At 43.6% G+C, this 24420-nt stretch overlaps 1 pseudogene; it reads right to left on the reverse strand.

The window, feature by feature from the left end:
* Positions 1 to 2118: 2118 nt before the first annotated feature.
* LOC103598706 lies at positions 2119 to 3430 on the reverse strand (annotated as a pseudogene).
* Positions 3431 to 24420: the final 20990 nt, after the last annotated feature.

Raw genomic sequence — 24420 nt, forward strand, 5'->3', positions numbered from 1 at the left:
TGCGGCGCTGGGAGCGCACATCCTACATAGGGATGGCCGGTGCGCTCACTGGCTGAGCGCGGTGTGGGCGACACCAAGCCACGGTTTCTGATCCCCTTACCGGTCACAAAAAAAAAAAAAAAAAAAAAAAGACTCTCAAGCATGTGCAGCTCTTTTAGTTTACAAAGCATTCTCGAATCTTTTTCTAGAGAAGCTGCCCCATCTGCCACAAGGCAGTTATGATCCTTGGTCATTGCTGTGATTATTTATTTGCCACCTCATTATTGTGTCTCTTTTCCCTCTTCAGAATGTGAGCAGATACTTTATCCAATTCCTCTGGTCTCCCTGGAAAACAGTAAGTGCACGTTTTTGTTGCATGAGTAGATGAACGAACCAATGAACATCCCCATCACCTCTCTTGAACCTCAAACCAATGTCTTAAGGTTATATCAGGTTCATTACCTCCATAGAGCTAGGGAACCAAGACTCAGAGAGGACAAGTGATGAGACCAAGGTAGTCCTGCTCTGTAGATGGATAGGACCATGTTAAGTCCGTCTACCTCTGTCCTCAGTGGTCTTTCCTCTGGCCAAGGCTGTTTCTCTTCCCAAACTGATCGAGTGCAGGTCTACACTTGCCAAGCTCTCAGCCCCTCTAGCAATCTCTGAGGAGTTAATCCTGATAGTGTGTCCTATCAGGTGCTTGTGATCATCCTTTTTCAGAGATGACTGGGTCACACTTCTCCATTACAGACCCCAAATTCAAAGTTCTCATCTCTAAAATAGGTACAATCCATGTTCATGTTTGCTCAGAATCGCAATGACGTCAGTTCTCCCATGAAATCTCAATTAAATTGCAGGAAATTCTCTTCTCTTCTCTTCTTTTCCCTTCCCCTCCTTCACCCTTCCTTCCTTCCTTCACCCTTCCTTCCTTCACCCTTCCTTCCTTCCTTCCTTCCTTCCTTCCTTCCTTCCTTCCTTCCTTCCTTCCTTCCTTCCTTTCCCCCTTCCTTCCTCATAAAATATGTCAAAGTCATTCTAAGATTTACATAAAAATCCAAACAACCAAGAGTAGCCAATAAAATTTTTTTTCAATTCCCATTTATTTTTGGCTCTTGGGGCAATGTCATCTTTTCAATATGAAAAAAAAAAAGAAGCAAGTTAAACACAAGACAGGAATCTGAAGTGTAGGATAGGAATAAACCAAGGATACAGGGGGAAAGACAACAGCAAAAGGAAGAGATGAAATGCTGCAAAAAAGATGGAGGGTGTCCCGTCCCGTTTCCTCTGGGGAATGACTCAAACTCTCGGGTGGCAGTGTGCACCTTTCCACATCTGTCAGGGATGTTCTTTCTTCTTTGGAGATGAGAAAAGGCAGAGATGAGGAGGGCATTTCTGGAGGCATAGGTACCTAAGATGGTCTGTCTTTCCCCTCTTGATCCCCTTCTCTGATCGGGAGAAAGAAAGAAATTCGAAGTGAGGGAAGTAAAGTTGGAGAGGGGAGGATCCTACTCAGCAGAGAGGAGCAGACCCCTCCGAAGGAAACAGATCTCAGGACAGAGCTTGGAGGGAGTCTGAAATGGAGATAATACTGTTATCACCTCCCCTGAAGCTGAGAGATGGAGCATGGAAATACCTAGAAATTATGACTTACTAGCCCAGATTCCCCTCTCCAAAACTCTAGAATGGGAAATCCCATCTCCTTCTTTGCTGTGATGTCTAGCTGCCATCTTCTACCTTTTTCCCCCTGGATACTATTTGGGCTTAGGGTAGTGGCTATTATCTGGGTTTTTGGCATTTGGTTGGTTCTAAATGGAATCTGGATGAGACCCAGCTTCCTGGAGAATTATGCTAAGAAAAGAAGGAAATATTAACTGGACAGATGGAAAGAGTGGGCACCAAAAGGAAATACAAGATTACCTAGAATGGCAGAACTCTAGGTTTCCCAGAGTGGAGAGAGGAGACATTCAATAAACAAATATTTATTGAGTGCCTACTATGTGCCAGGCACTGCTCTAGACCCCTCCCCTAAAAGAGAAAAACAAGATAGAAACAGAAAACAAAGTTCTAAGGGAGAGGAAAAGGGCAGTTGAGGAAGAAGGCTGAGGGAACTGAGAAGTTGAGGTGATGGGAGGCTCTGCCTTAGGCTTCCTCACCAAAATCCTCCCTGTCTGCTGCAGTGACATCCTGGTACTGCTGATACTCAGAGATGAGGTTGCTCACGTTGCTCTCAGCCTTGGCACACCTCATCTTGTCCATGCCCTCACCTGTGTACTGGTGGAGGAAGGCCTTCCAATGGAACGTAGCAGTGAACTGCTCTCAGATGCACTTGAAGAGTTCCTGGATGACCATGCTTTTGCCAGTGAAAGTGACCACCATCTTGAGGCCATGAGGAAGGATGTCGCACATGGCCTTTACATTGTTGGGGACCCATTCCACAAACTAGCTGATATTCTTGTTGTGCACATTGAGAATCTGCTCACCTACCTCCTTCATGGACATCCGTCCATGGAAGCCAGCAGCCATGGCAAGGTAGTGACCGTGGCGGGGGTTGCAGGAAGCTATCATATTCTTGGCATCAAAGACCTGCTGGGTGAGTCCAGGCACAGTGAGGACCTGATACTGCTGGCTTCCACTGGTGAGAGGGGCAAAGCCAGGCATGAAGAAGTGGAGATGTAGGAAGGGCACCGTGTTGACTGCCAGCTTGTGGAGGTCAGCACTGAGCTGGCCAGAAGCAGAGGCAGGTGGTGACACCACTCATGGTGGCTGAAATGAGATGGTTCAGGTCTTTGCAGATTGGCATGATCAGCTTGAGGGTGCAGAGCCAGATGTCATGAAGGGCCTCATTGGCAGTGCAATAGATTTCATCAGTGTTCTCTACCAAATGATGGACAGAGAGGGTGGCATTTTAGGGCTCAACCACAGTGTCAGTCACTTTGGGTGAGGGCATCACACTGAAGGTATTCATGATGCAGTCAAGATATTCTTTGTGGATCTTGCTGATGAGTAGGGTGTCCAGAGCCTGCCCCCCGCCGCCCCCTATGCATAGGTCAGCTGGAAGCCTGCAGGCAGTCACAGCTCTCGGCCTCCTTCCACACCACTTCCAGGACCAAGTCAACCAGCTTGGCCCCCACTGTATAGTGGTGCTTGGCCCAGTTGTTGCCTGCCCCAGAATGACCAAAAACAAAGTTGTCTGTTCTGAAGATCTGGCCAAAAGGACCTGAGCGAACACAGTCCATGGCCCCAGGCTCTAGATCCACCAAGACAGTAGGAGGAATGTATTTGCCACTTGTGGGCTTCACTGTAGTACATGGAGATGAGGTCCAGCTGCAGGTTGCTGTCCCTGTGATAGTACTGGTGGGTTGATGTCATGTTCCTCACTGATTACCTCCTACAACTTGGCACTGATCTGCTTGCCACACTGGCCTGCCTGGATACTCATGATTTCCTTCATGGTTAAAATTTATTTTAATTTTTTTGCTCACCTTGAGGTATGTATGGGGCAAGGAAACATGTAATTTCTTTTTTCTCTGCTGGTCAGAGGTTGAAAGGATGGAACGTGCCCAGAAGCTAAAGCGGCGAGGTCCAAATGTGGCTGCAGGGAGGTTCTGAGAGCCTTGAAGAAAAAAGTTAGGAGAATTTACTATAGCAGATATCAGGGTGTATTTTATGTATGTATACATATGTATATATGTATATGTGTGTGTGTGTGTGTGTGTTTTGGCGGGGAAGCAGCTGGCCAAAGTGGGGATCCAAACTTGTGACCTTGGTGTTTTAAGACTGCACTCTAACCGAGCTAACCAGCCAGCCCCAGGATTATAAAACCAGTAATTCAGACAAGGTAGTGTTGGCACAAAGAGTCTAATGGAACACAAAGTCTGGAAACAGACCTACCTGTATTTGATGCATTAGGACAAAACTGTACTACAGTGTAGTACAGTGAAGAAAAGACAAACTTTTCTGTAAATAGCAGTAGGCCAATTGGATATCCATTTGGGAAGAAATTAATCTTGATTCCTGTTAGGGGCTGAATGTTTGTATCCCCCCAAAGTTCATATACTGAAGCCCTAACCCGCAATGTACAAAAACAGGCAAGACTAGTCCATGGTGTTCAAAGTCATGACAGGCATTGCTATTTGATGGAGGGAAAGGATAGTGAATGGGAGGGGCCAGGAGGGGTGACAGTTATGTGGTGTGTTCACTTTCAATATTAGGCTGTACACTTAGGGTTTGTGCACTTTTCTGTATATAAGTTATAATTGAATAAAATGGTTTATTTTCAAAAGAGGATATAATGTTAATATCTACTGTTGTGGGGAATAAATGAAAATAATAACAGTAGTGATGGATAATATTAGGCTGTACACTTAGGGTTTGTGCACTTTTCTGTATATAAGTTATAATTGAATAAAATGGTTTATTTTCAAAAGTGGATATAATGTTAATATCTACTGTTGTGGGGAATAAATGAAAATAATAACAGTAGTGATGGAGTTTGGATGTGTTGTCCCCTCCAAAATTCATGTGGAAATTTGATCCCCAATGTGGCAGTGTTGGAAACTGATTGAGTCATGGGGGCGGATACCTCATGAATGGATTAACGCTCTCCCTGGGGGAGGGGGATTAATGAGTGAGTTCTCGCTCTATTAGTTCCCGCAAGAACTCCTTGCTTAGAAAGACCCTGGCACCTTCTCTCTCTCTCTTGCTTCCTCTCACCATGTGATCTGCTCCGCAAGAGCTCGTTGCTTAGAAAGACCCTGGCACCTTCTCTCTCTCTCTTGCTTCCTCTCACCATGTGATCTGCTTGTACCTGCCAGCTGCTTGCCACTTTTCCACCATGAGTAGAAACAGCCTGAGGCCCATGCCAGATGCAGCTGTCCCAGAATCGTAAGCCAAATAAACCTCTGTTCTTTATAAATTACCCAGTCTCAGGTATTTCTGTTATAGCAACACAAAACGGACTAAAACAGTTATGATCAGCATCATAATAACTAACACTTACTGGACACATACAATGTCCCGGACTCTGTGCTAGTGCAACACAAAATGCACTAAAACAAGTAGCTAAGATCATTGAGCTCTACTTAAGTGCCAGGCACTGAGTAAATGCTTCACAGAAGTGTAATAAGGATTTAAATTCTGAAATATTTCAGTGTGCTTTTCTTTTTTCCCGTTCTTTGTTCCTAAGCTTCCACCCAGGTAGCCAGAGGCATCCATTTGCCCTCAGTGGGGATCAGGATTGTTACAGCAGGAGTTCCAGGGTAAAATTTTATGCTCAACCTTAGACTCTCAAAGTAGGAATTCTGAGTCCCTCACAAGGAAGCAGTCTTGAAAGCCAGTGTTATTTAGAGAAAAACCAATTTTCTCATCTCTTTAGGGTTCCATCAATACATGAAGAGCCTGGCCTGATGGGCAGGAAGATGGATCTTGACTATAAGCCCCAGGTAGAAAAAAATCTGGATAAGAAGTCAAGGAAAAATAAGTAGAGAGAGGATCAAGATCCCCAGGAGTTTCTTACACACACACACGCACTGATGCACACACACGCACATGCACATATGTAACGCAAGATGGGCTGCTGTCAAAACGCCCAGAGAGGCATAGAGATCAGTTAGAGAAAGTAAAGACTGCATCACTTGTGCACATCTGTGCATCATGGTAAATCTTAATCGTCTACACACACACTTTCATTTCATCCTCTGAACAATCTTATTACCCTACTATTACCTCCCTTTCCACATGTAGAAGCTGAGGTTTACAGAGCGATGTGCTTGCTTGACCCCAGCACGTTGCTCTTATCTGTGGTGCTGCACTATTCATAAACACTTAATGTAGCACCTCGTATGTTAGAAGATGTTATTGTTGTTGTCTTCCCAGTGCTTCTCACAAATAAATTATAGAAGACACTACAATTAAAAATCAAGGGACTTGAGTTCTAGAAGGACCTAATTAGGCTACCAATTAACTAGAAGCCCTTGAACACCCGTGACAGGCTAATGCTTGCCTGGGTTTCTTACTGATCACCAGGCCCTCTCCTGCCCACTATACTGTCTGCTCCTCAAAGGTGGCCCTTGGAGGTGACAGGGATTTGTTGGGGGTATCCAGAACCATCCTGTTTTGTAGATAAGGCATCTGAGAGACTCGAGCTGCTTGCCACAGGTTACCCAGCATGTCAGTAAGAAGTTTTGTGATATAGCAAGTCAGTGCTCCAACCTGGGCTTCATTCTCCCCATCTGTAAAATGGGGAGAAGGACACTTGGGCTGGACAATTTCTAAACTCCTCTACCTGGTTTGAAGTTTCCAGAGTGCAAGAGAAAAAGAGAAAGAGAAGGGAGAAAAGAAAGGGAGAGGAAAAAAGGAAGAAGAGAGTCAGAGTGTTCAAGGGGTGGTTTGGATTTCAACTTTTATTTTTTTAGGTCATAATAAGAAAAGATTCAAAGCAGATGTTGTCCTGGTGACTTGCAGTAGCCGCGAGTGGAACTATGTTGTGATAATACCACATTAGCATGAAGCAATATATCTATCAACAGCCCCAGCCAGAGTAAAGCAGTTGGCATCTGCAGAAACTATATCCCCATGTTTGAGTTCAGCATTTGAAGATCCCCAACTAGGTTTCTAGACTCTTCCAGGAAGGGCCCATTCTTCAGAGAGCATCCAGCCCCTGGCTCCCACTCACACCTCATTCATAGGGTGAGGCAGGGACCCCAGCAGCTCACTTGGCGACACATTTGAGGCAGGCTGGGGAGGCAGGAAGAGCAGCAGCCCAGAAGAGCCAGGCTCAGTAGGGGCCAATGGAGCATGGCCCAAACAGCCCACAGGGTCACAGGCCACATTGTTATTACTTTTTAATTAAAATGGCGTCTTTTTCCCTTATTACAAAAGCCATGCCTGTTTATTTGAGCAAAATTAGACAGGACAGACCAGGAGAAATAAAAAATGAAAAACGATCCATGACCCAGAGACAGCCATTGTTAATGCCTCAGTATATCCAGAGTCACCAATTAAATGCCCATGGGGCCAGGCAGTTAATGTAAATGTGAATCAGATGGTATCAAAATTAATATAAATGTGTGAATCGAGAGGTAGTAAAATTAATATAAATGTGTGTGTGATTTATATGAAAATTAATATAAATATGTGAACCATGATATTAAAATATCAGGAATGTCTAAATCTGTGAAGTGATAAGAGACCACACAACCAGTGTAAAGGCATTCAAAAGTCAAAGAGATTTTAAATAATAATTTAGGCTCCAGGGACCACCAGTTTAAAATCCCTGATAGATATCCTTCTAGATCTTTATATATGTGTATGTGTGTATTATATGTATATACATATATGTGTGTGAATATGTGTATATACAAATAAAGATACATACATGTATACACATACACACATATACAGGTAAACACACATGTATACTCATACATCTACATCAAGTGGAATTTTATGTGTATGTTCAATATAATATTCAGATAAAAGTGTAACTGTTTGGATTGAAAGAAGATTGGGAGCTAGTACTTCCACCTTTCCTCCCCCTTTCCCACCCTAACAGCAGCTCCTAAATAATTCTGGGCAACATAGGAATCTGGCTTGAAAATCAGTTATCTATTCCAGGGTTTCCTAGTCCTCAGCATATCATAAACCTGTAAATTCCACCTACCAAAAATTAGGGAGGACTAATCTAGTGTTGCCAACTTTCTTTCCATCCTATTTGGCAGGCATGTCTAGCTGCTCTCTCAGTAGCCATTTCCTACCACTCTATCCCTTTCTTTTTTAGTTTTATTTGAGGGGGCCATGTACCCTGTCCCAGGCAATTAATCCTTAGTAAACTCAACATGGAAATCCCATTCCCTTTTGTCAGATTCCTGATTTCCTAGACTCCCTTGCAGCTAAGGGCAGTTCTGTGACCTAATTTAGCCAAGGAAATATAAGAAGAAATCTGCTGGAGACTTCTGGGAAAGATTTTGCTTTCCTGTAAAAGGGAAGGCATCATGGGCACCATTGTATCTTCCCTCTTCCTATCTTGAACATGTGTACTAGGCCAAGAGCAGTGCCAGCCATTGTGGGACCATGAGGGAAAGGGAAAGGGAATCACAGAGACCCCTACCTGCCGAGCATGGTGAGCACTGACATTTCCCCAGCAGTCCTACATGCAGACTTCTTTTTATTTGAAAGAATAAGCCCCTATTTGTTTATACAACTGTCAATTGAATCTTTTTGTTAGTCAAATATGGAAAAGAAGAAACAAGTTAGTTAACACGAGCATGGTGAGCACTGACATTTCCCCAGCAGTCCTACATGCAGACTTCTTTTTATTTGAAAGAATAAGCCCCTATTTGTTTATGCAACTGTCAATTGAATCTTTTTGTTAGTCAAATATGGAAAAGAAGAAACAAGTTAGTTAACAACCATTATCAACACCAAGCCAAAGAAGTAGAGTAGAGATAATGTTATAGAAAGAAAAGTTTGTTTGTTTTTTTATTGAAACATAATTGATTATACATATTCATGGGGCACATAGTTGACTAGCAATACTTGTATACAATATGGGATGATTGAATCAAGATAGTTAACACATTCATCATTACAAAACATAATTATTCTCTGTGTCCATTAACCAGTTTCTTGCTAACCCCTCTCCCCCTTTCCAACCTCTAGTAATCACAGTTCTGTTCTCTTCTTCTCATGAACATCTTGCTGTTGTCTCCATCTTTCTGATTTTTGCCACAGACTGGCAAAAATTTTTTCACAGAGCAGCCTTAACCCATAGACATAAATGCCTGGGAATTGTCGGTCTTTACCACAGATCTTTAGCAGCATATTGAATGACTGAAGAGTAAGCCATCATCAGAATCCCAGTCATTAGATAGGCCAGCGTCCAGGTTGGACATTCAGATTGTTTCCGATGATTTCCTATTTAAACAGTGTTGCAATAAACATCTTTGAAACTAAATCTTTGGCCTCATCTTTGCTGGTTTTCTTTGGATAAATTCTTAGAAGTGGAATTTCTAGGTTGAAGAATATGTATGTTTTTGGCTTTAGCTCATGTTGCTCAACTGCTTTCCAGAAAGAAAATACCAAGTTACACTGTCACTCCCCCACTGATGTTTCACACAACTTGGATTGATAACAAGAATTGCCGCAGGATCCTTCCTAAACTGCACTTTGGGCCAAGGTGGTTTGAGTTGGCTGGCTTCTGTCCCCTCCAAGCAGGAGCCCTGATCCACGCACCTCCAGCCCTTCCAAGATCAAAGCCACTCACATATTTACAAGTGTTCACTCCCCATCCTAAAATCCTCCCATTCCCTCCCCTGGTTCCTATAGAACTAGGAGCATAAAGTCAAGGCTTTGTTCAGTTTCAGCCACTGGGCTGTGCTGTCAGGTCCTACGGACATCCTCAGCTCCATTGCCTGCTTCTCACTGGCACATCCAGCCACATGGAACCATTTACTATTCTACGGTCACATTGTGAGTACTGTTCTACAGTCACTTTTGTGCTCTGCTCTTTTGGACATGCTGTTCCCATCACTGGGAAGGCTCTTCCCCTCTTTCCAGCTAATTTGTGCTCATCTTTCAAAATCCAGGTCAAACATCAGTGCTACCAGGCAGCCTCCTTCACCTTCCCAAGCTGGGAAAGGGCATAAGTTTGGGCTCTCACCCCCATATAAAATAATGCTTTCCTCTGTAATGCCATGATCACACTCAGTCTGTCTGTCTCATTCCCCAACCAGACTGTTAGGTCTGCAAAGGAAAAGAGGGCCAGAGAGGGAGAATGCATTTTGAGAGAAGCCCTGTCCTCCCTCCTGCTCTCCACACATACAAACTCTGTCCACCCTTGAAGCCCTTGTTCAAAGACATCCACACCTCCCTGACCCTACTCCAGAAAACTTCCTTGGTAGCCTCAGGACCCCGTTGACTCCAAGGCTCATGTGTGGATGAGCCTTGCCTCGAAGGAGGAAGTTGCTCAGGGTACCCCTAGAGCTAGAATCGTGCCTAGGCACATCCTTCCCTCTGTGGGCCTGATCAGGGGAGGGAATCTGAAAGGAAAGTTTCAACCAGCCACCCTGGCTCTCACAGTGGGTGTCTAATAATCACCTATAGCCTCGAATGGTTCAGCCACACTGGAAGACGCTTGACAAACTGTTCTCCCAGTTATACAAGGGAACAGAGTTCTAAAGGGATCATCTATGGTTTGTGACTCCATCTTGCCTAGCATCCATTCCCATTTCTCCTGGCAAAAGCCTTGGTTTTCTTTGGGGGATTCAGACCTCTCCTTCCTTCAGTCCAGGAGGGCAGGGATGGAGCATTGATCCTAAGCCAAACAGAGTTAGGTATCCCCTGTGCCACAGTGATTGGTTCAGGCATGTGGGCATGTGGACTAAGCCAGTTAGAGTGAATCCTAAAACCTCCACTGGAATTGCTGGAAGATAGTCGCTGCTTTGTGTGGCTGTGGAATCCAGAAGTTGTAGCTACCTAGGTTGCTGGAGATTGGGGTCCACACTGATGAATCAAGACAGAGGCCATATTCTGTTGACATTGTTTGAACCCTCCTATTCAGCCTCTCCTGGACTATTTGATTCTCTCTTCCCTCCCCCTTCCTCTTTTTTCTCCTCCTCCCATCCGTTTCTCCTTCTTGTGTCTCTCTATTTCTTCCCCCTTCCTCCAGCTGCTGAGCATCTCGCTCAGTCTGCTACCCTACCTACAGTACTGCAGATGTTGCAGTCTCAGGTCTGTCCCATTGTGCACTGGCTGTTCCCTTGACCCAGTAGGGATGGAAACAGGGTCATCAGAGGGGCTGTGAGGAACAGGTGGCAGAGGGTGCATGGAAGGGGCAGAGTGACTGGGCAACAGGCTGTGTTTCTGAACTCTCCACAGGTCATTTCTTTATTCTGATCTCAGTCGTCCATGGCCTTGTCACCAGCTTAGGAGCTTGCCTCCTGCTGGCTCTTTACAGAAGGCTTGGGGAAAGGCTTCCTCCCTGTCTGCCCATTTGCTCATTATCAAGGACTGTTCAAGGGCAGCACCAGACAGTGCAAGGAGAATTAAAGGGAATGGCCTGCATTATAGTTTTAACATCATCCTTGTCACGTTGATTTGCAGGGAGTATAAAAGATAGCTATACTGTCACCCAGATCCATACATTTCCTTGCCCAAGCCTAGGCCCATCATCTCTTCCTGGGACTATTGCCCTTTGATGCTCACCTGCTGTTAGCTTCTAATCTGGCCTTTAAATCACTGACAGTGTGCTTTGTCTGATATTCAGGCCATGTCACAAATTCATGGAGTGGGCGAGTTATATATTACTATATAACAAATTGCAAAATATAGTGGCTTAAAATAGAGGTTGCAAACTATAATCTTCAGGCCAAATTTGGCCTGCTGCTTGTTTTTGTAAATAAAGTTTTATTGGAACACAACCAACCCATTCGTTTATGTGTAGTCTGTGGTTGCTTTTACAGAATTGAATCGTTGTGACAGAGACCACGTGGTCCATAAAGATTAAAATATTTACTGTCTGGCTCTTTACAGAAAAAATTTGTTAACCCCTGACACTACACAACAATAATCAATTATTATTTCTCATGGTTTCTATGGGTCAAAAATTCGGGAGAAGCCCAAATTCTGGCTCAGGGTCTTTCATGAGGTGGTAGTTAGGTGTTGTCTGGGGCTGTGCTCATCTGAAGGCCTGACTGGGGCTGAAAGGATCCATGTACAAGGAAGCTCACTCACATGGCTGGTAAATTGGCACTAGCTGTAGGCTGGGGACTCATTTTCTCTTTACATGGGCCTCTCTACAGGAAAGCTTGGGTGTCCTCATGGCATGGTGGCCTCTGTTCCCAGAGTGAATGATTCAAGAGAACAAGGTAAAAGCTCAATGCCTTTATGAGCTAGATTCATAATTTGCACACTGTCACTTCTGCCATATTCTACTGATCATACAGGCCAGTCCTGATTCAATATAGGAAAGCAAAACACAGGGAAATAAATACCAGAAGGTGGGATTATTGTAGGCCATCTTAGAGGCTAGGTACCATACGGAAGATGCAAATTTATGCTCAGTTGAGCATTTTGGTCCACAAGTGTATTTTCTTAAGATTGTACCATGCTTTAAGTCAACATTTTAAAATTGGGAGATTTCAGAAAATATCCAAAATACCTAAATTATTTTGCATTCCCACATGTGACAACAGGATCGAAATGAACAACAGCCACCCTCTTTGCTTGGGGCATGATTCTTTCTAGTTTACCACAGTCCTCACCATTCCTTAATGTATTCTTGACAGGGAAAATGAATTTTAGTGAACATTAATAATTATCCTTGGGCTGTTTCCTTTTGGTACAGAAATACTTCTTTGCAATCTCATCTATGTCAAAAGAGGACAAAGAGAAGATACACTAAGAAGGCCTCCCATTTTAAGAATAATCAGGGGAACATTTCTATTAGGAGAGAAGAATATTCCTATATATTTAATATGCATGTAAAGTGTATGTATTTTAAACAACTACAAACTACAACCATGGCTTGTAAATATTATTGCTCAGCCTGTGGAGGCCAACTTCCTTAGCTTGGTATTGATGATCTTTTGTAATCTGGCCTCTCCCTACCCTAAAGACAATATGGCATAGAGATTAAAAGTTCAGATGCTGAGATCAGACCACGTGGGTTCAAATACAAGCTCTACCACTCATGAGTTGCACCCTCAATTCTCTCATTTCAAAACTGAAGATAATAGCTAGCAACACCAAGGTCACAGATTCGGATCCCCGTATTGGCCAGCCACAAAAAAAAAAAAAAAAAGATAATAATAGTACCCACCTACTAAGAGTTTTGTGACTACCCTTTCAGCTCCAATTTCAGTCCTGCCGGTATTCTAGTTACCTGAATGCTCTACTATTTTAGGCCTCTATGCTTTTGCACATTCTACTCCCTATCTAAAATTCACATGTCCTGCTTCTCTGCTACAAGGCTCTGTCCACAGTGACCCACTATCAGCTCCAATTTCAGTCCTGCCGGTATTCTAGTTACCTGAATGCTCTACTATTTTAGGCCTCTATGCTTTTGCACATTCTACTCCCTATCTAAAATTCACATGTCCTGCTTCTCTGCTACAAGGCTCTGTCCACAGTGACCCACTAAGATTGTTCTTAACACTGTTTACCAAACATCTGGTTCTCCTGGGTACTATGTGGATTAGTGCTTATTGGTCCCCTTGTGATTTGGTTGGGATCATGTGAAAAGATCTGGTCAATGAGTTGTGAATACAAAAAACACGTGTCTCTTCTAGGCTGGAGCACTTAACAGTAGGTTCGAGACCCTCCAGAATTCTCTCTTCCTTCTGCCTTGGCAACTGGGCCCTGGAGTGAGATGACAATGGTGTGGGCAGAGTCATAGCCACGCCATGTCAGATGTGCTAAGCAAAAAATCCACCTTTGTGGCTTAAGACTTTGGGGTTGTTACAGCAGCATTACCTAGCCTATACTGACTCCTATATCTGCTCTCCATAGCTTTCCTTAATCCTCCTAAACATGGGAACAGGTACAAACCTCTATTGATACATTATCCTCTCTGCCCTGTGTTAAATAACGGGCTTATATGTGTCATGGTGCCCACAGACACTGTTTCCCCTCAGAGTGGCCTTCCCTAAGTACTCATAAAGATGATCCTTTGCTCTTCTCTGGATGAATAGTCAGTTTATTTGGCTCTTGGTACTTTATTCTCAACAGCAATTATTTTTACTTATTTACTCTATTGTCTGCCTCTCCCACTAAACAATAAGCTTACAGCCTTGGGGCTTAGCTCAGTATCTGACAAAGAGGTGTTAGTAAATGAATGTTGGAACGAATGAATGATCAATGGAAACTGTACATCCAGTGCTTTGCATGGTGCCTGGCACATAGTATGTGAGCCTGAATGAATGAATGAATGGCTCCCGGTACAACTCAACAACTCACTCACCCTTGCTTATGTTTGCAAGCATCCTGTCTCAGGCCACAGCTCACAGCGGGCCCAGTGGAAGGGGCTCTAGCTGCTGCCTTTTTGTTTTACCCCCCTTTTTGCAAAATCTCCTGTGACCATTTAAAGCCAGGAAGCAAAATCAAAGGGCCCTGGATTCAAAGGATGTTAATTACCTTTCAAAGAGTTCCCCTTGGCTTTAGCCACACGATTCCCGTCAGAGGCTGTGGGAGTTTGCGGTTCCTGTGCTGGTCTTTGAAACTGGGAGGGATTAATGGGGCTTGATTAAACCACAAATGTCAGGAAGTGCGGAGGGCAGCTAGGAATGCTAGCCACCTCCATCCTGCAGCAGAGGGAACAGTCACTGTCCTCCCCTCCCTGCACTGGGTTCAATCTTCTGATAAAGGGGCTGAGGGGGAAGGCACCATTTTCCCCGTGTTCTCAAAGGTACCACTTTCAGGCTTATGATGATGCTCACATATGTGGAAATGACTGATGTGCTAATGAGAATTTAGTTCTGCCTTTTACTAAAATAGCCCTCTTAGGAGGTATAATAGGAAACCTGCCCACTAATTTTCCATGGCCTGACATTTGAACAGCAAATCTCCTCAACTTCACAGCAACAGGCTTGCGCTAAAATAAAGATTGTGATGACAGTAATGGGTACCAATTCACTGAGCACATACCTTAGTACTAGGCACTGAGCTCATTGCTTTATATGGTTGATCCCATTTCTTCCTCCTACCTAACTGGGGGGAGATAGGGGCTCTCATAAGCCCCATTTTACAGATGAGGAATTTGAGGCTCAGAGAAGTGGAGCCACTTGCCCAAGGTCACATAGCAAGGAAGTGACAGACTAGAAGTTAGCCTTCGATCTCTCCCACTTCAGAACCTGAACTGTTCTACATTGTTTATGCTTTTAGTAAATTCCGAGGGACCAACCTCCCAATATTCCAGGATAAATTTTTCTGCAGAAAACAAAAAGACAATAAGATAAGAGAAGTGGAGAGACATCATGTTGGAGAAATTCGTACCAACTGTGGTGGAGCCTCATTTAGTTTTGAGCCAACCCTGGGCCTGAGTCATGTACCATGTTACTAATCCCCCCAACTACTGAGGAAGAAACTGGTAGCACTTCCTGTCAGGAAGGTTTCAGATGCAAGTAACTAGAACTCAACTCAGTGAGGGGGACGATGTGGGTATGCCTGCCCCATATCAGCCTTATTTGCCTGTCTCCATGACAGTGGTTGGAAAAGCTAAATACCTATTTTCCCAGCCTCCGTTGCTGCCTGAAGTGCCCATGTGGCCACTTTAGTGAGGGGGACGATGTGGGTATGCCTGCCCCATATCAGCCTTATTTGCCTGTCTCCATGACAGTGGTTAGAAAAGCTAAATACCTATTTTCCCAGCCTCCGTTGCTGCCTGAAGTGCCCATGTGGCCACTTGGGGCCAATGAGCCATAAGCGGAAGCCTCCTGAGGGCTTCTAGAAGCCTCTACTTTCCTGATAAGAGGGAAAGACATTGCTTGCAACAGCAATGTCTCTACCTCCTCGTCCTGCCTGGACTATGATGTGATACCTCAACAGTGGTGGCCATCCTGTGTTCAGAGGGAAATGTCAAGACAATCACAGACATTGCTGAGCCATCAGACCAATGCTAGTCACTGTCAACCTCTAGATTTTTTTGGAAGTAAAAAGAATAAAACTTTTATTTAAGCCTCTGTTAGCTGGATCTTCCATTTCTTAAAGCCAAAAGCACCTTAATGGGTACAGCCTTTCTTCCTATGTTTCTTATTAAGACATAGGAAGCCCCCTCCCTACCTATTCCCTTCACTTCCCTGTTCAGAATTGTGTCAAATGTCTCTTCCTAAGCTAAATGCTAGTCAGGAGAAAGGAACCAACATGATTAGCTTATACCAGCATGGTTCTTAAACTTGAAGTGCATCATTATCTTACATGGAGGGCTTGTTAAAAGCCAGATTGCTGATTCCTATCCCCAGGGTTTTTGATTCAATACGTCTGAGATTTGCATCCCAAGGCAATAGTCCATTACCTATACAAGTAAAATCAGAGAAAGTTCAGGGTGGGGAGAAGTAGTCAAGGAAGGCCTCTTGAAGAAGGGGTCATGAGCTAAGACTTAAAGGCTTAAGGATGGAGAAGAGGAGTAAGCATTGTGGCAGAAAGGAAAGCCCTGAGTGAGAAAGGAATGGTCTGGAAGGAGTTAAGTGGGGCGTAAGGAGGTGTGGCCCAGAGTAATGGAACTGGGTAGGTACTGTGGCATCAACACTGAAGAACATTTATCAGTAGCCTCAGAAGCCAGGAATTGATTCTGGTGGCAAGAGGAAGTAGGTCAAGAGCTCAGTCTTTGTTGCCAGACTTGGATTCAAGCCCTGGCTTCACCATCTATGTACGTACGTATGTATGTACGTATGTATGTATGTATGTATGTATGTATGTTTTTGCTAAAGTTTCTCTGAGCAAGTCAATTTATCTCTCTAAGTCATTATTTTATCTCAGCTATAAAATGGGAGTAATGATATCTCTCTCACAGGGGTTGTTATAAGATTTAAATGATATAATGCATGTAAATCACCTAGGACTAAATATATGATAGCAAAGAGAAAAAACATCATTTTGAGAAAAACCTTTATCCCGAACTCTCATGATATGTTACTAGGCAGGCTCAGAGTTTTATCACCAAATGATTTCAGGAAATACTGAGTTAATAAAGTTTTATTTACTGCAGGACTTCACAGAACTTTAATATGCTAATATGAGGAATGGCTCTCATGAGAAAGACAGTGGCCTGCAGAACTTCCCCATGGTTATTTTACTCACAAAATGTTTTTGTTTTTTAAAAAATATAAATTTGTATAACTATTTTGGGGGCAGTGTATAGCAGAACAATGAGAAACCAATGTCAAACATCAGAGTACTATTTATAAAACATTGTCATTTAAACCCTAATGAAGCATAAAAATGGCAGCATTTTATCAATTCATTCAGTTGTATTTCTGTATTTGTCAGCTTCCCTAAGTACTGCTGGAATAATAAACAACTGTCAAATCTCACTGGCTTACCACAACAAATGTTTATTTCTCACTCATCTTACACCCAGGATTTGATGCAGATCTGGCCAAATCCTCTTCTTTCTGGGACCCAGCTGGTGGAGCAGCTCTATTTGGGATATGCTACTCTGGTGGGAGGGGGAAAAAGCCACAGGGAAACATGTGATGGCTCTCGAGGCTTCTGCTCCCACTCACGTATCATCGGCCAAAGTAAGTCACATGGCCAGGCCCGATGTCAATGGTGCAGAAAGTATAATCCTCTTAAAGAGAGAGAGAGCTTTGGGAATGAACAATAAATAGTCCCTCCTTTTTTTGTTTAAACTGTAAACAAATTAAATTTAGCAGAGTTTATTTGAGCAAAGAACAATTCATGAATCGGGCTGCATTTGGAACCAGAAGAGGTTCAGAGAGCTCCATTTTAGCAATACAAGCAGCGGGTTTTTACAGGCTAAATGCAGAAGCAAAGTAAAGAAATTGCTTCATTGGCTACAGCTAGGCATTTCCCCTATTTGAGTATGGTCTGGTAGTAAGACCCCAGTTAGAGGTTAATTGGCAGTTTTTGGTTGGTTAAGTCTCTAGTTTTGTTTTACTCTTTACACTGGGCTTCGATTTACTGACATAGGAACCCACAGCATTGGAGCCATCTCAGCTTAATAGCTTCCCAATTAAAAAACTTTTTAACACTGTCACTTTGAAAGTAGCCAACCTGTTTTAAAATACTGCCCAATTTGGATTGTTCACTGACCCAGAAAGGCATTTCTTTACAGTGGGGCATAGCAATGAACTTATGTTTGGTATATCATAGTTTCATTATTATAGCCTTACAGTGAGTAGATCTTGATGTGTTGTAGAATGATTCTTCCTTTTTTAGGCTTGGTATTTCTGGTCCTTTTTTCTCTGATATGAATCTTAGGATTGAGTTGTAAAGTCCAGTGAAAAACCCTGTTGGGATTTTGTATAAAATTGCATTATATTATAAGTTAAATTCACAGGGAAATTGCTATATTTATAATATTGAGCCTTTCCATCCATGGAATTGCTCTATTTTACCATTTACTTAGGCCTTCTTTTATGTCCCTGAAAACAGATTTATGTCTTTCCGTAGAGTTTTCCCACATCTTCTACTAGATTTGTTCCTGAAAATCTTATAGGTTCTGTGGCTAGAGTGAATGAGGTCTCTTTTTAATAACTGCATTTTCTAATTTGTCACTGCTGGTATATAGAAACATTATTAATTTTTGAATATTGATCATCTATCCAGCAACTTTGCTGAACACTTTTAAGGGTTCTAATAGTGAGTCTGTGATTTGAAATTTCTTTGAAAAAAATCATATCATTTGCAAATGGTGGTAATTTGTATCCCTTCCCATTACACCTTTCTATCATTCCCTTCTCTCCTTTTCTTTCCTTGCTACCTTATAGTCTACAAGTCTGCTCATATGTCTTCTTATGTGTCTTACTAAATAAAAGAAGTATATTTAATTCTCTAGAAACTATATACATTTGTATTTTAATTATTCCCATTTAACAGATGAAGAAATTGAAGCTCGGAGAGAACCCAAGTCTGTCTTACTCTTAAGTAAGGCTTAGGTGCAAGGACCGCTTCAGGTGTAAGTGACAAAAACCAAATCAAAGTGGCTCTCAAAATTGAGAAGCCCAGGCATGGCTGAATTTGGGGAATCTTACTGGTGTCATTAGGGCTCTCACTTTCCCTCCCTCAGCCTCTCCGCTCAGCTGTCTTACTCATTGGCTTTGTTATCAAGCGGGTATTCCCCACATGACAGTAAAGATGGTTGCCAGAGGATCCTTATTGTTGGCAACCCTGGAGAAAACCTGAGAGTGTCTCTCCCTCAGCATCCATGTCAATCCCTGAGAAGGACTCTGGCCAGCCTTGCCTTGTGCCCACCCCTGCATAGGACCACATGATTGACAGCCCCACTAAAATCACCTGGAATCAGAGGTGGGAGGGAGAGTTCACAAGACGAAAAGAAGGAATAAGGGGCGGGGGGAGTGACGCTAAGTGGCCAGAATGAATGGCAGATGTCCACTGTATCATGCAGTGCTCACTGCCCCCCACGGACAGGGGTGTAGAGACAGGGGGTCTTCATTCCAGGTTGTCTTTTCTAGCACTTTTGGCATATTGTAACTTCTGAGATGCTTACTTTGCTTACGTGGCAGATGAGGAGCCTAACCGCACAGGGGCGAATCAAGTGAGGAGATGCATGGAAAAGATCAGCAAAATAAAACACTCTGTAAGGAATTGCTTGCATCACCACTGGCCTTAATTAGTGGGGTCGCCCCTCAGCTCAAGTGCCTTCAATGGCTCCCTACTACCCAACTCATTAAGTTCATGACTCTTTGTGGGACTTGCGCAGCTCTTCAAAATTTGCCACCCCCCAGGCCTACCTCACTTCTCCCTAACCCACCTCCCCCGCTCTAAGTAGGCTGATTTTCTTTTGTCCTGCCCACTTATGGTTCAGTCTCAAGACCATGGTTCCACCTGTTGTGAATCCACTCACTTACCTGGGTGACACTAGGTAAGTCTTGTACTTTGTGAGAAATTCAGTTTGCTCGTCTCTTAAATGAGAACAATTAGTTCACAGGGTATTAATGAAAGAACAGATGTAAAGAGGCCAGCATAATACCCAGCACAAAGTCCGTGCTAGCTCCTCCTCTGCACACGGGCCATGTTTGTCTCCCTTGCACATTCTCTCCTGTGCACTCTTCTGGGGATCACCTTTGAGAGAGTGCCAAGTAAAGAAGGTATTTCCCAATTAGGAAGATTTGGGCCCCCCAGCGACACTTATGACAGATTGCCTGATGTCTTTGTTTGGGCTGCTTGAACAAACTATTATAGACTGGGTGGCTTATAAATAACAGAAATTTATTTATCACAATTCTGGAGGCTGGGAGTTCAAGATCAAGGCAGTAGCAGATTTGGTGTCTGGTTGAGGCCTGTTTCCTAGTTGATAGTCTTTTCACTGTGTCCTCACATGATGGAATGGAAGAGGGGTCTCTCTGGAGCCTCTTTATAAGGGCACGAATCCCATTCATGAGGGCTCTGTCTGCAAAAGACCTCACTTCCAAATCCCACCACACTGGGGACTGGGTTTCAACATACGTATTTTAGAGGGACACATTTAGTCTACAGCACCTAGAAAAAGAGTGAGATCAGCTCTCTAGGTACAAGGACTTAAAGAGAGATCCTCCTAGAGAGGAAGAGGAAGAGAAAATGGTTGGGGCTCTGAGTTCATGAGAAAGAGAAAAGCTTCAGCCATGCTGAGCATGTGTTTTGGGGTCAGGCTGTGGCTCAGGATGGGCCTAGGTCTGTGGTCAGGGGAGAGGATGGTTATGAGCAGGCAGCCTGCTGGTGTTCAGTGTGGGGTCTTGACCAGAGGTCCCACATGGCTGTGTGCTCCAGGGGAAGCCCACCCGCACAGGCACCCTCTACTCTTGGCACCACACTCACATCTGTGCTCTGGGGATGTCACAGCTAGTCTTCACTTCACTGTGTGAGCTGGGTCCCCATCTATTTCTGCCTTCCAGACATGCTGCAGCAACATTCTGGCCAAATCCAGCCTATAGACCCATCTGATATGGCCCACACTATGTGGTGCTTTTCTAAGTTGTTACATATATTTTGATGTTCTTCCATAAAGAGGTGGGGTCTCTATTCCTTCCCTTAAATCTGGGTGGATTTGTGGCTGCTTTGACCAGTAGAGTATGGTGGATGTGATACTAAGGGACTAGAGGCTACATCATAAATGTCCACATGGCTTCAGCCTGGCTGTCCTCCAGTGCCTACTCAGGACACTCTGTCTCAGAACCCAGCTGTCGTACTGTGAGAAGCACAGGCCACATGGGGAAACCATGTGTAGGTGCCAGTGGACAGTCCCAGCTGAACCCAGCTTTGAGTCATCCCAGCCCAGGCGCCAGTTATGTGAGTGGAGAAGCCTCCAGATAATTCTAGGCCCCAGCAACTTCAGTCTTCCTAGCTGAAGCCCCAGACACCATGGAGCTGAGTCAATCGGTCCCCACTTGCCCCGTCCAAACTTCTGACACAGAGCGTCGTGGACATAATAAAGTGATTGCTTTATGTCACTAAATCTGGGGTGGTTTGTTGCATGGAAATGTTAACTGGAAAACAATGCTTCTAAAATTTTGCATTCTGTTGCCAACATTTAAATTGGGAGATTTCACATACAAATTTGGGTTTCTGACCTTTAATGGGAAATCAGGAAATCTGTCCACACTGGGCCTACATCCCTGTTTGGCAAAACTTGGTCAGAGCTACCCCCTTGAGAAGGGATAATGATGGTGTGTCTGCCTTGGAGTCCATCTGGTTGTCTTTACTTGCTTAAGTTTCATACCAGGTCCCCATGGGCAGGTGGCTTTGCTAGCCCAGGGCCAAAACCATCCTATCACTTCATGCAGCACCCAAGTTCTCAGGACCTCTTTCTCTCCTTGATGACTTGGATGTCCCTGACCTATGTGGGTGTCCCCCTTTTATCCCTGGAGCTACAAAAACCTACCAAACCACGCAGGATTCTGTCCTTTGCCCTGCTTAGAAAACTGCTCATGTGAAATAAAAACCAGGCGGGGGCTGGGGGTGGTAATGTCTGTGTCTGGAGCTTGCTTATCCTGTAAACAATTTCCTGGTGATAATCTTTTCAATTATTCCCCCAAGCTAGAACTGCTGTGTGAAATCAAGCTGGGTGCCCTTGGCTTATCCTGTACATCTTGGAGTCATTAAGATCTGGCTTTATATTTCAGCATGAGCTGTCCAGAGCCACCAAGCCCAAGATTTCCAAGATCCATGACACACATCACAGTATTATAGAAACCTAGGAACAAACACAGGGCAGATCTTATAAGCAGCAAGATTTAAAATCAATCTATCTTAACACCAAACATAGACGAGCCAGGTACAAATTCCAGTAACTAAAACTTCCTTTGTTTTTCCTTATACAAATTTAAGTTATTTTATAAGCTTCCATTCATGTAGGTAGCAGAGACTTAATTAATTAGTTAATTAATTCAACAAATGTTTACCAAGGTCCTCTATGTACCAGGAATTTGGGGGGCAGGTGGGTGGGGAATAGGAATATAACCACAGACATATCAGATAAAAATCTCTGCCACTGTGGAGTTTAATTTGCAATCCAGTGGATGAGACAGACAAAGAACAAATTAACAAATGAATATATGATAGAATGTCATAAGCGGTGATGAAAGCTCTGAGGAAAAATCAAGCAAGGGGAAGGAACAGGTAGTGATGAAGGAGCGTTATTTTATACAGGGTGGTCAGAGAAAGTGTCCCGATGAGCTGAGCTTTATCTAGAGATCTGGAAGAAGTAAGGGAGGGAAGCCCATGAAGCAGTAGGGAAGAAGGGTCCATCTGGAACTCTGAGGCTGGAGCATGCTTAGCCCATTCTGGGAGAAATAGAGGGAGGAACTGTATGGCTGAATGGGGGTGTGAGAGGGGAGGGAGAGTAGAAATTAAGGTTGAAATCTCAGTTTAAGATTCTTCTTCCCCACCAGGTTGTCCAAGTTCTGAGTTGCTTACATAATCCCAGAATGGGAGGGAGCATCTAGCCCTACAAGTCATCCCTTCATGCTGGCAGCTCCCGTGCCCTCTTCATTCGGATTTTCAGCCAGGACTACTGGCTCTTGATGCTTCACCTGGGCCACCTTCAGGTGCCTGGCTCACCTCGATTCTCTGACCTGCAGGAGTCTATGGGAGGCTGCTCAGAATTGTCCAGGTACCACCTGCAGAATTTCTTCAGCTCCTGTACTGTGCCAAGAAGGAGAGATCTGACTGGGACTCAGCCTCTACTTCGTGCCTGGCTCACCTCGATTCTCTGACCTGCAGGAGTCTATGGGAGGCTGCTCAGAATTGTCTACCCAGGTACCACCTGCAGAATTTCTTCAGCTCCTGTACTGTGCCAAGAAGGAGAGATCTGACTGGGACTCAGCCTCTACTTTTCTCCTTTCACCCTGACATTTCCTTGGAGGGATGGCAGGGAGAGGGCAGATGGTGAAAGTAGGGCTGGAGCTAGTTTTTGTAAGATCTAAAGCTTATACCATTTGGGGTGACCCCCCCTTAAGCAAAAGAAAGGAAAATTATGAATATATTGCCTCTTGTTGAAGAGGCAATCTTTTCCCCAATGTAGATTTTTGTTGCCTTTGTCTAATATCAGATGGCTGTAAGCCTGAGGAGTAATTTCTGGGTTCTCAATTCGACTCCACTGGTCTGAATGTCTATTTTTATACCAGTACCATGAATGTGAATGTGGCTATTTATTTAGAAAGAGAAAAGAAAGTGAAAAATAAGTTAAAATCTTTTATATTATAATTTTTTCTTTCTTTCTTATTTTTATTTATTTATTTATTTATTTATTTATTTCAAATATTCATGAGATACAGAGCTGATTGTCCCCCCTCCTGCCCTTGATGTGGGGGCCAGATTCATATTGGGGACATACCCATTACCAGAAATTACTTTTGTACCCTTTGTCCTCTCCGAATTATCCCCCAACCTCCCTCCCCTTCCCCCTCTCCCCTCCATTCCAATTTGTAGCCCTAGGAATGTTCCCTCCCTCTGTGGATCACGGCACTACTGTGGTCTTTCTTTCCTGCCTTCTTTTCTCTCTTAGCTCCCACATATGAGTGAGCACATGCGGTATTTATCCCTCTGTGCTTTGCTTGTTTCACTCAACATAAGTTTCTCCAGGTTCATCCATGTTGTTGCAAATGGGAGTATTTCATTCTTTTTTATGGTAGAGTAGTATTCCATAGTGTATATATACCACAGTTTCCATATCCAATCATCCATCGATGGACATTTAGGTTGGTTCCATACCTTGGCTATTGTAAACAGAGCTGCGATAAACATGGGAGTGCAGGTATCTCTTTGACATGATGATTTCCATTCCTCTGGATATATACCCAGAAGAGGGATTGCTGGATCATATAGAAGATCTATCTGTAGTTTTTGAGAAACCTCCAAATTGTTTTCCCAAAGTGGTTGTACTAATTTACAGTCCCACCAACAGTGCCGTAGTGTTCCCTTCTCTCCACACCCTCACCAGCATTTGTTATTCACCGTCTCTTTGATTATAGCCAGTCTAACTGGAGTAAGGTGGTATCTCAATGTGGTTTTAATTTGCATTTCTCTGATGACTAGTGATGTTGAGCATTTTTTTCATGTATCTGTTGGCTATTTGTATGTCTTCCTTTGAAAAATGTCGATTCAGCTCCTTTGCCCATTTTTTAATTGGGTCATTTATTTTTTTACTATATAATTGCTTGAGTTCTATGTATATTCTGGATATTAGTCCCTTGTCAGATGAATAGCTGGCAAAAATTTTCTCCCACTCTGTAGGTTGTCTTTTCACTCTGTTGGTCGTTTCTTTTGCTG

The sequence above is a fragment of the Galeopterus variegatus genome, unplaced genomic scaffold (assembly GCF_000696425.1).
Source record: "Galeopterus variegatus unplaced genomic scaffold, G_variegatus-3.0.2 Scaffold2715, whole genome shotgun sequence".
Classification (NCBI taxonomy): domain Eukaryota; kingdom Metazoa; phylum Chordata; class Mammalia; order Dermoptera; family Cynocephalidae; genus Galeopterus; species Galeopterus variegatus.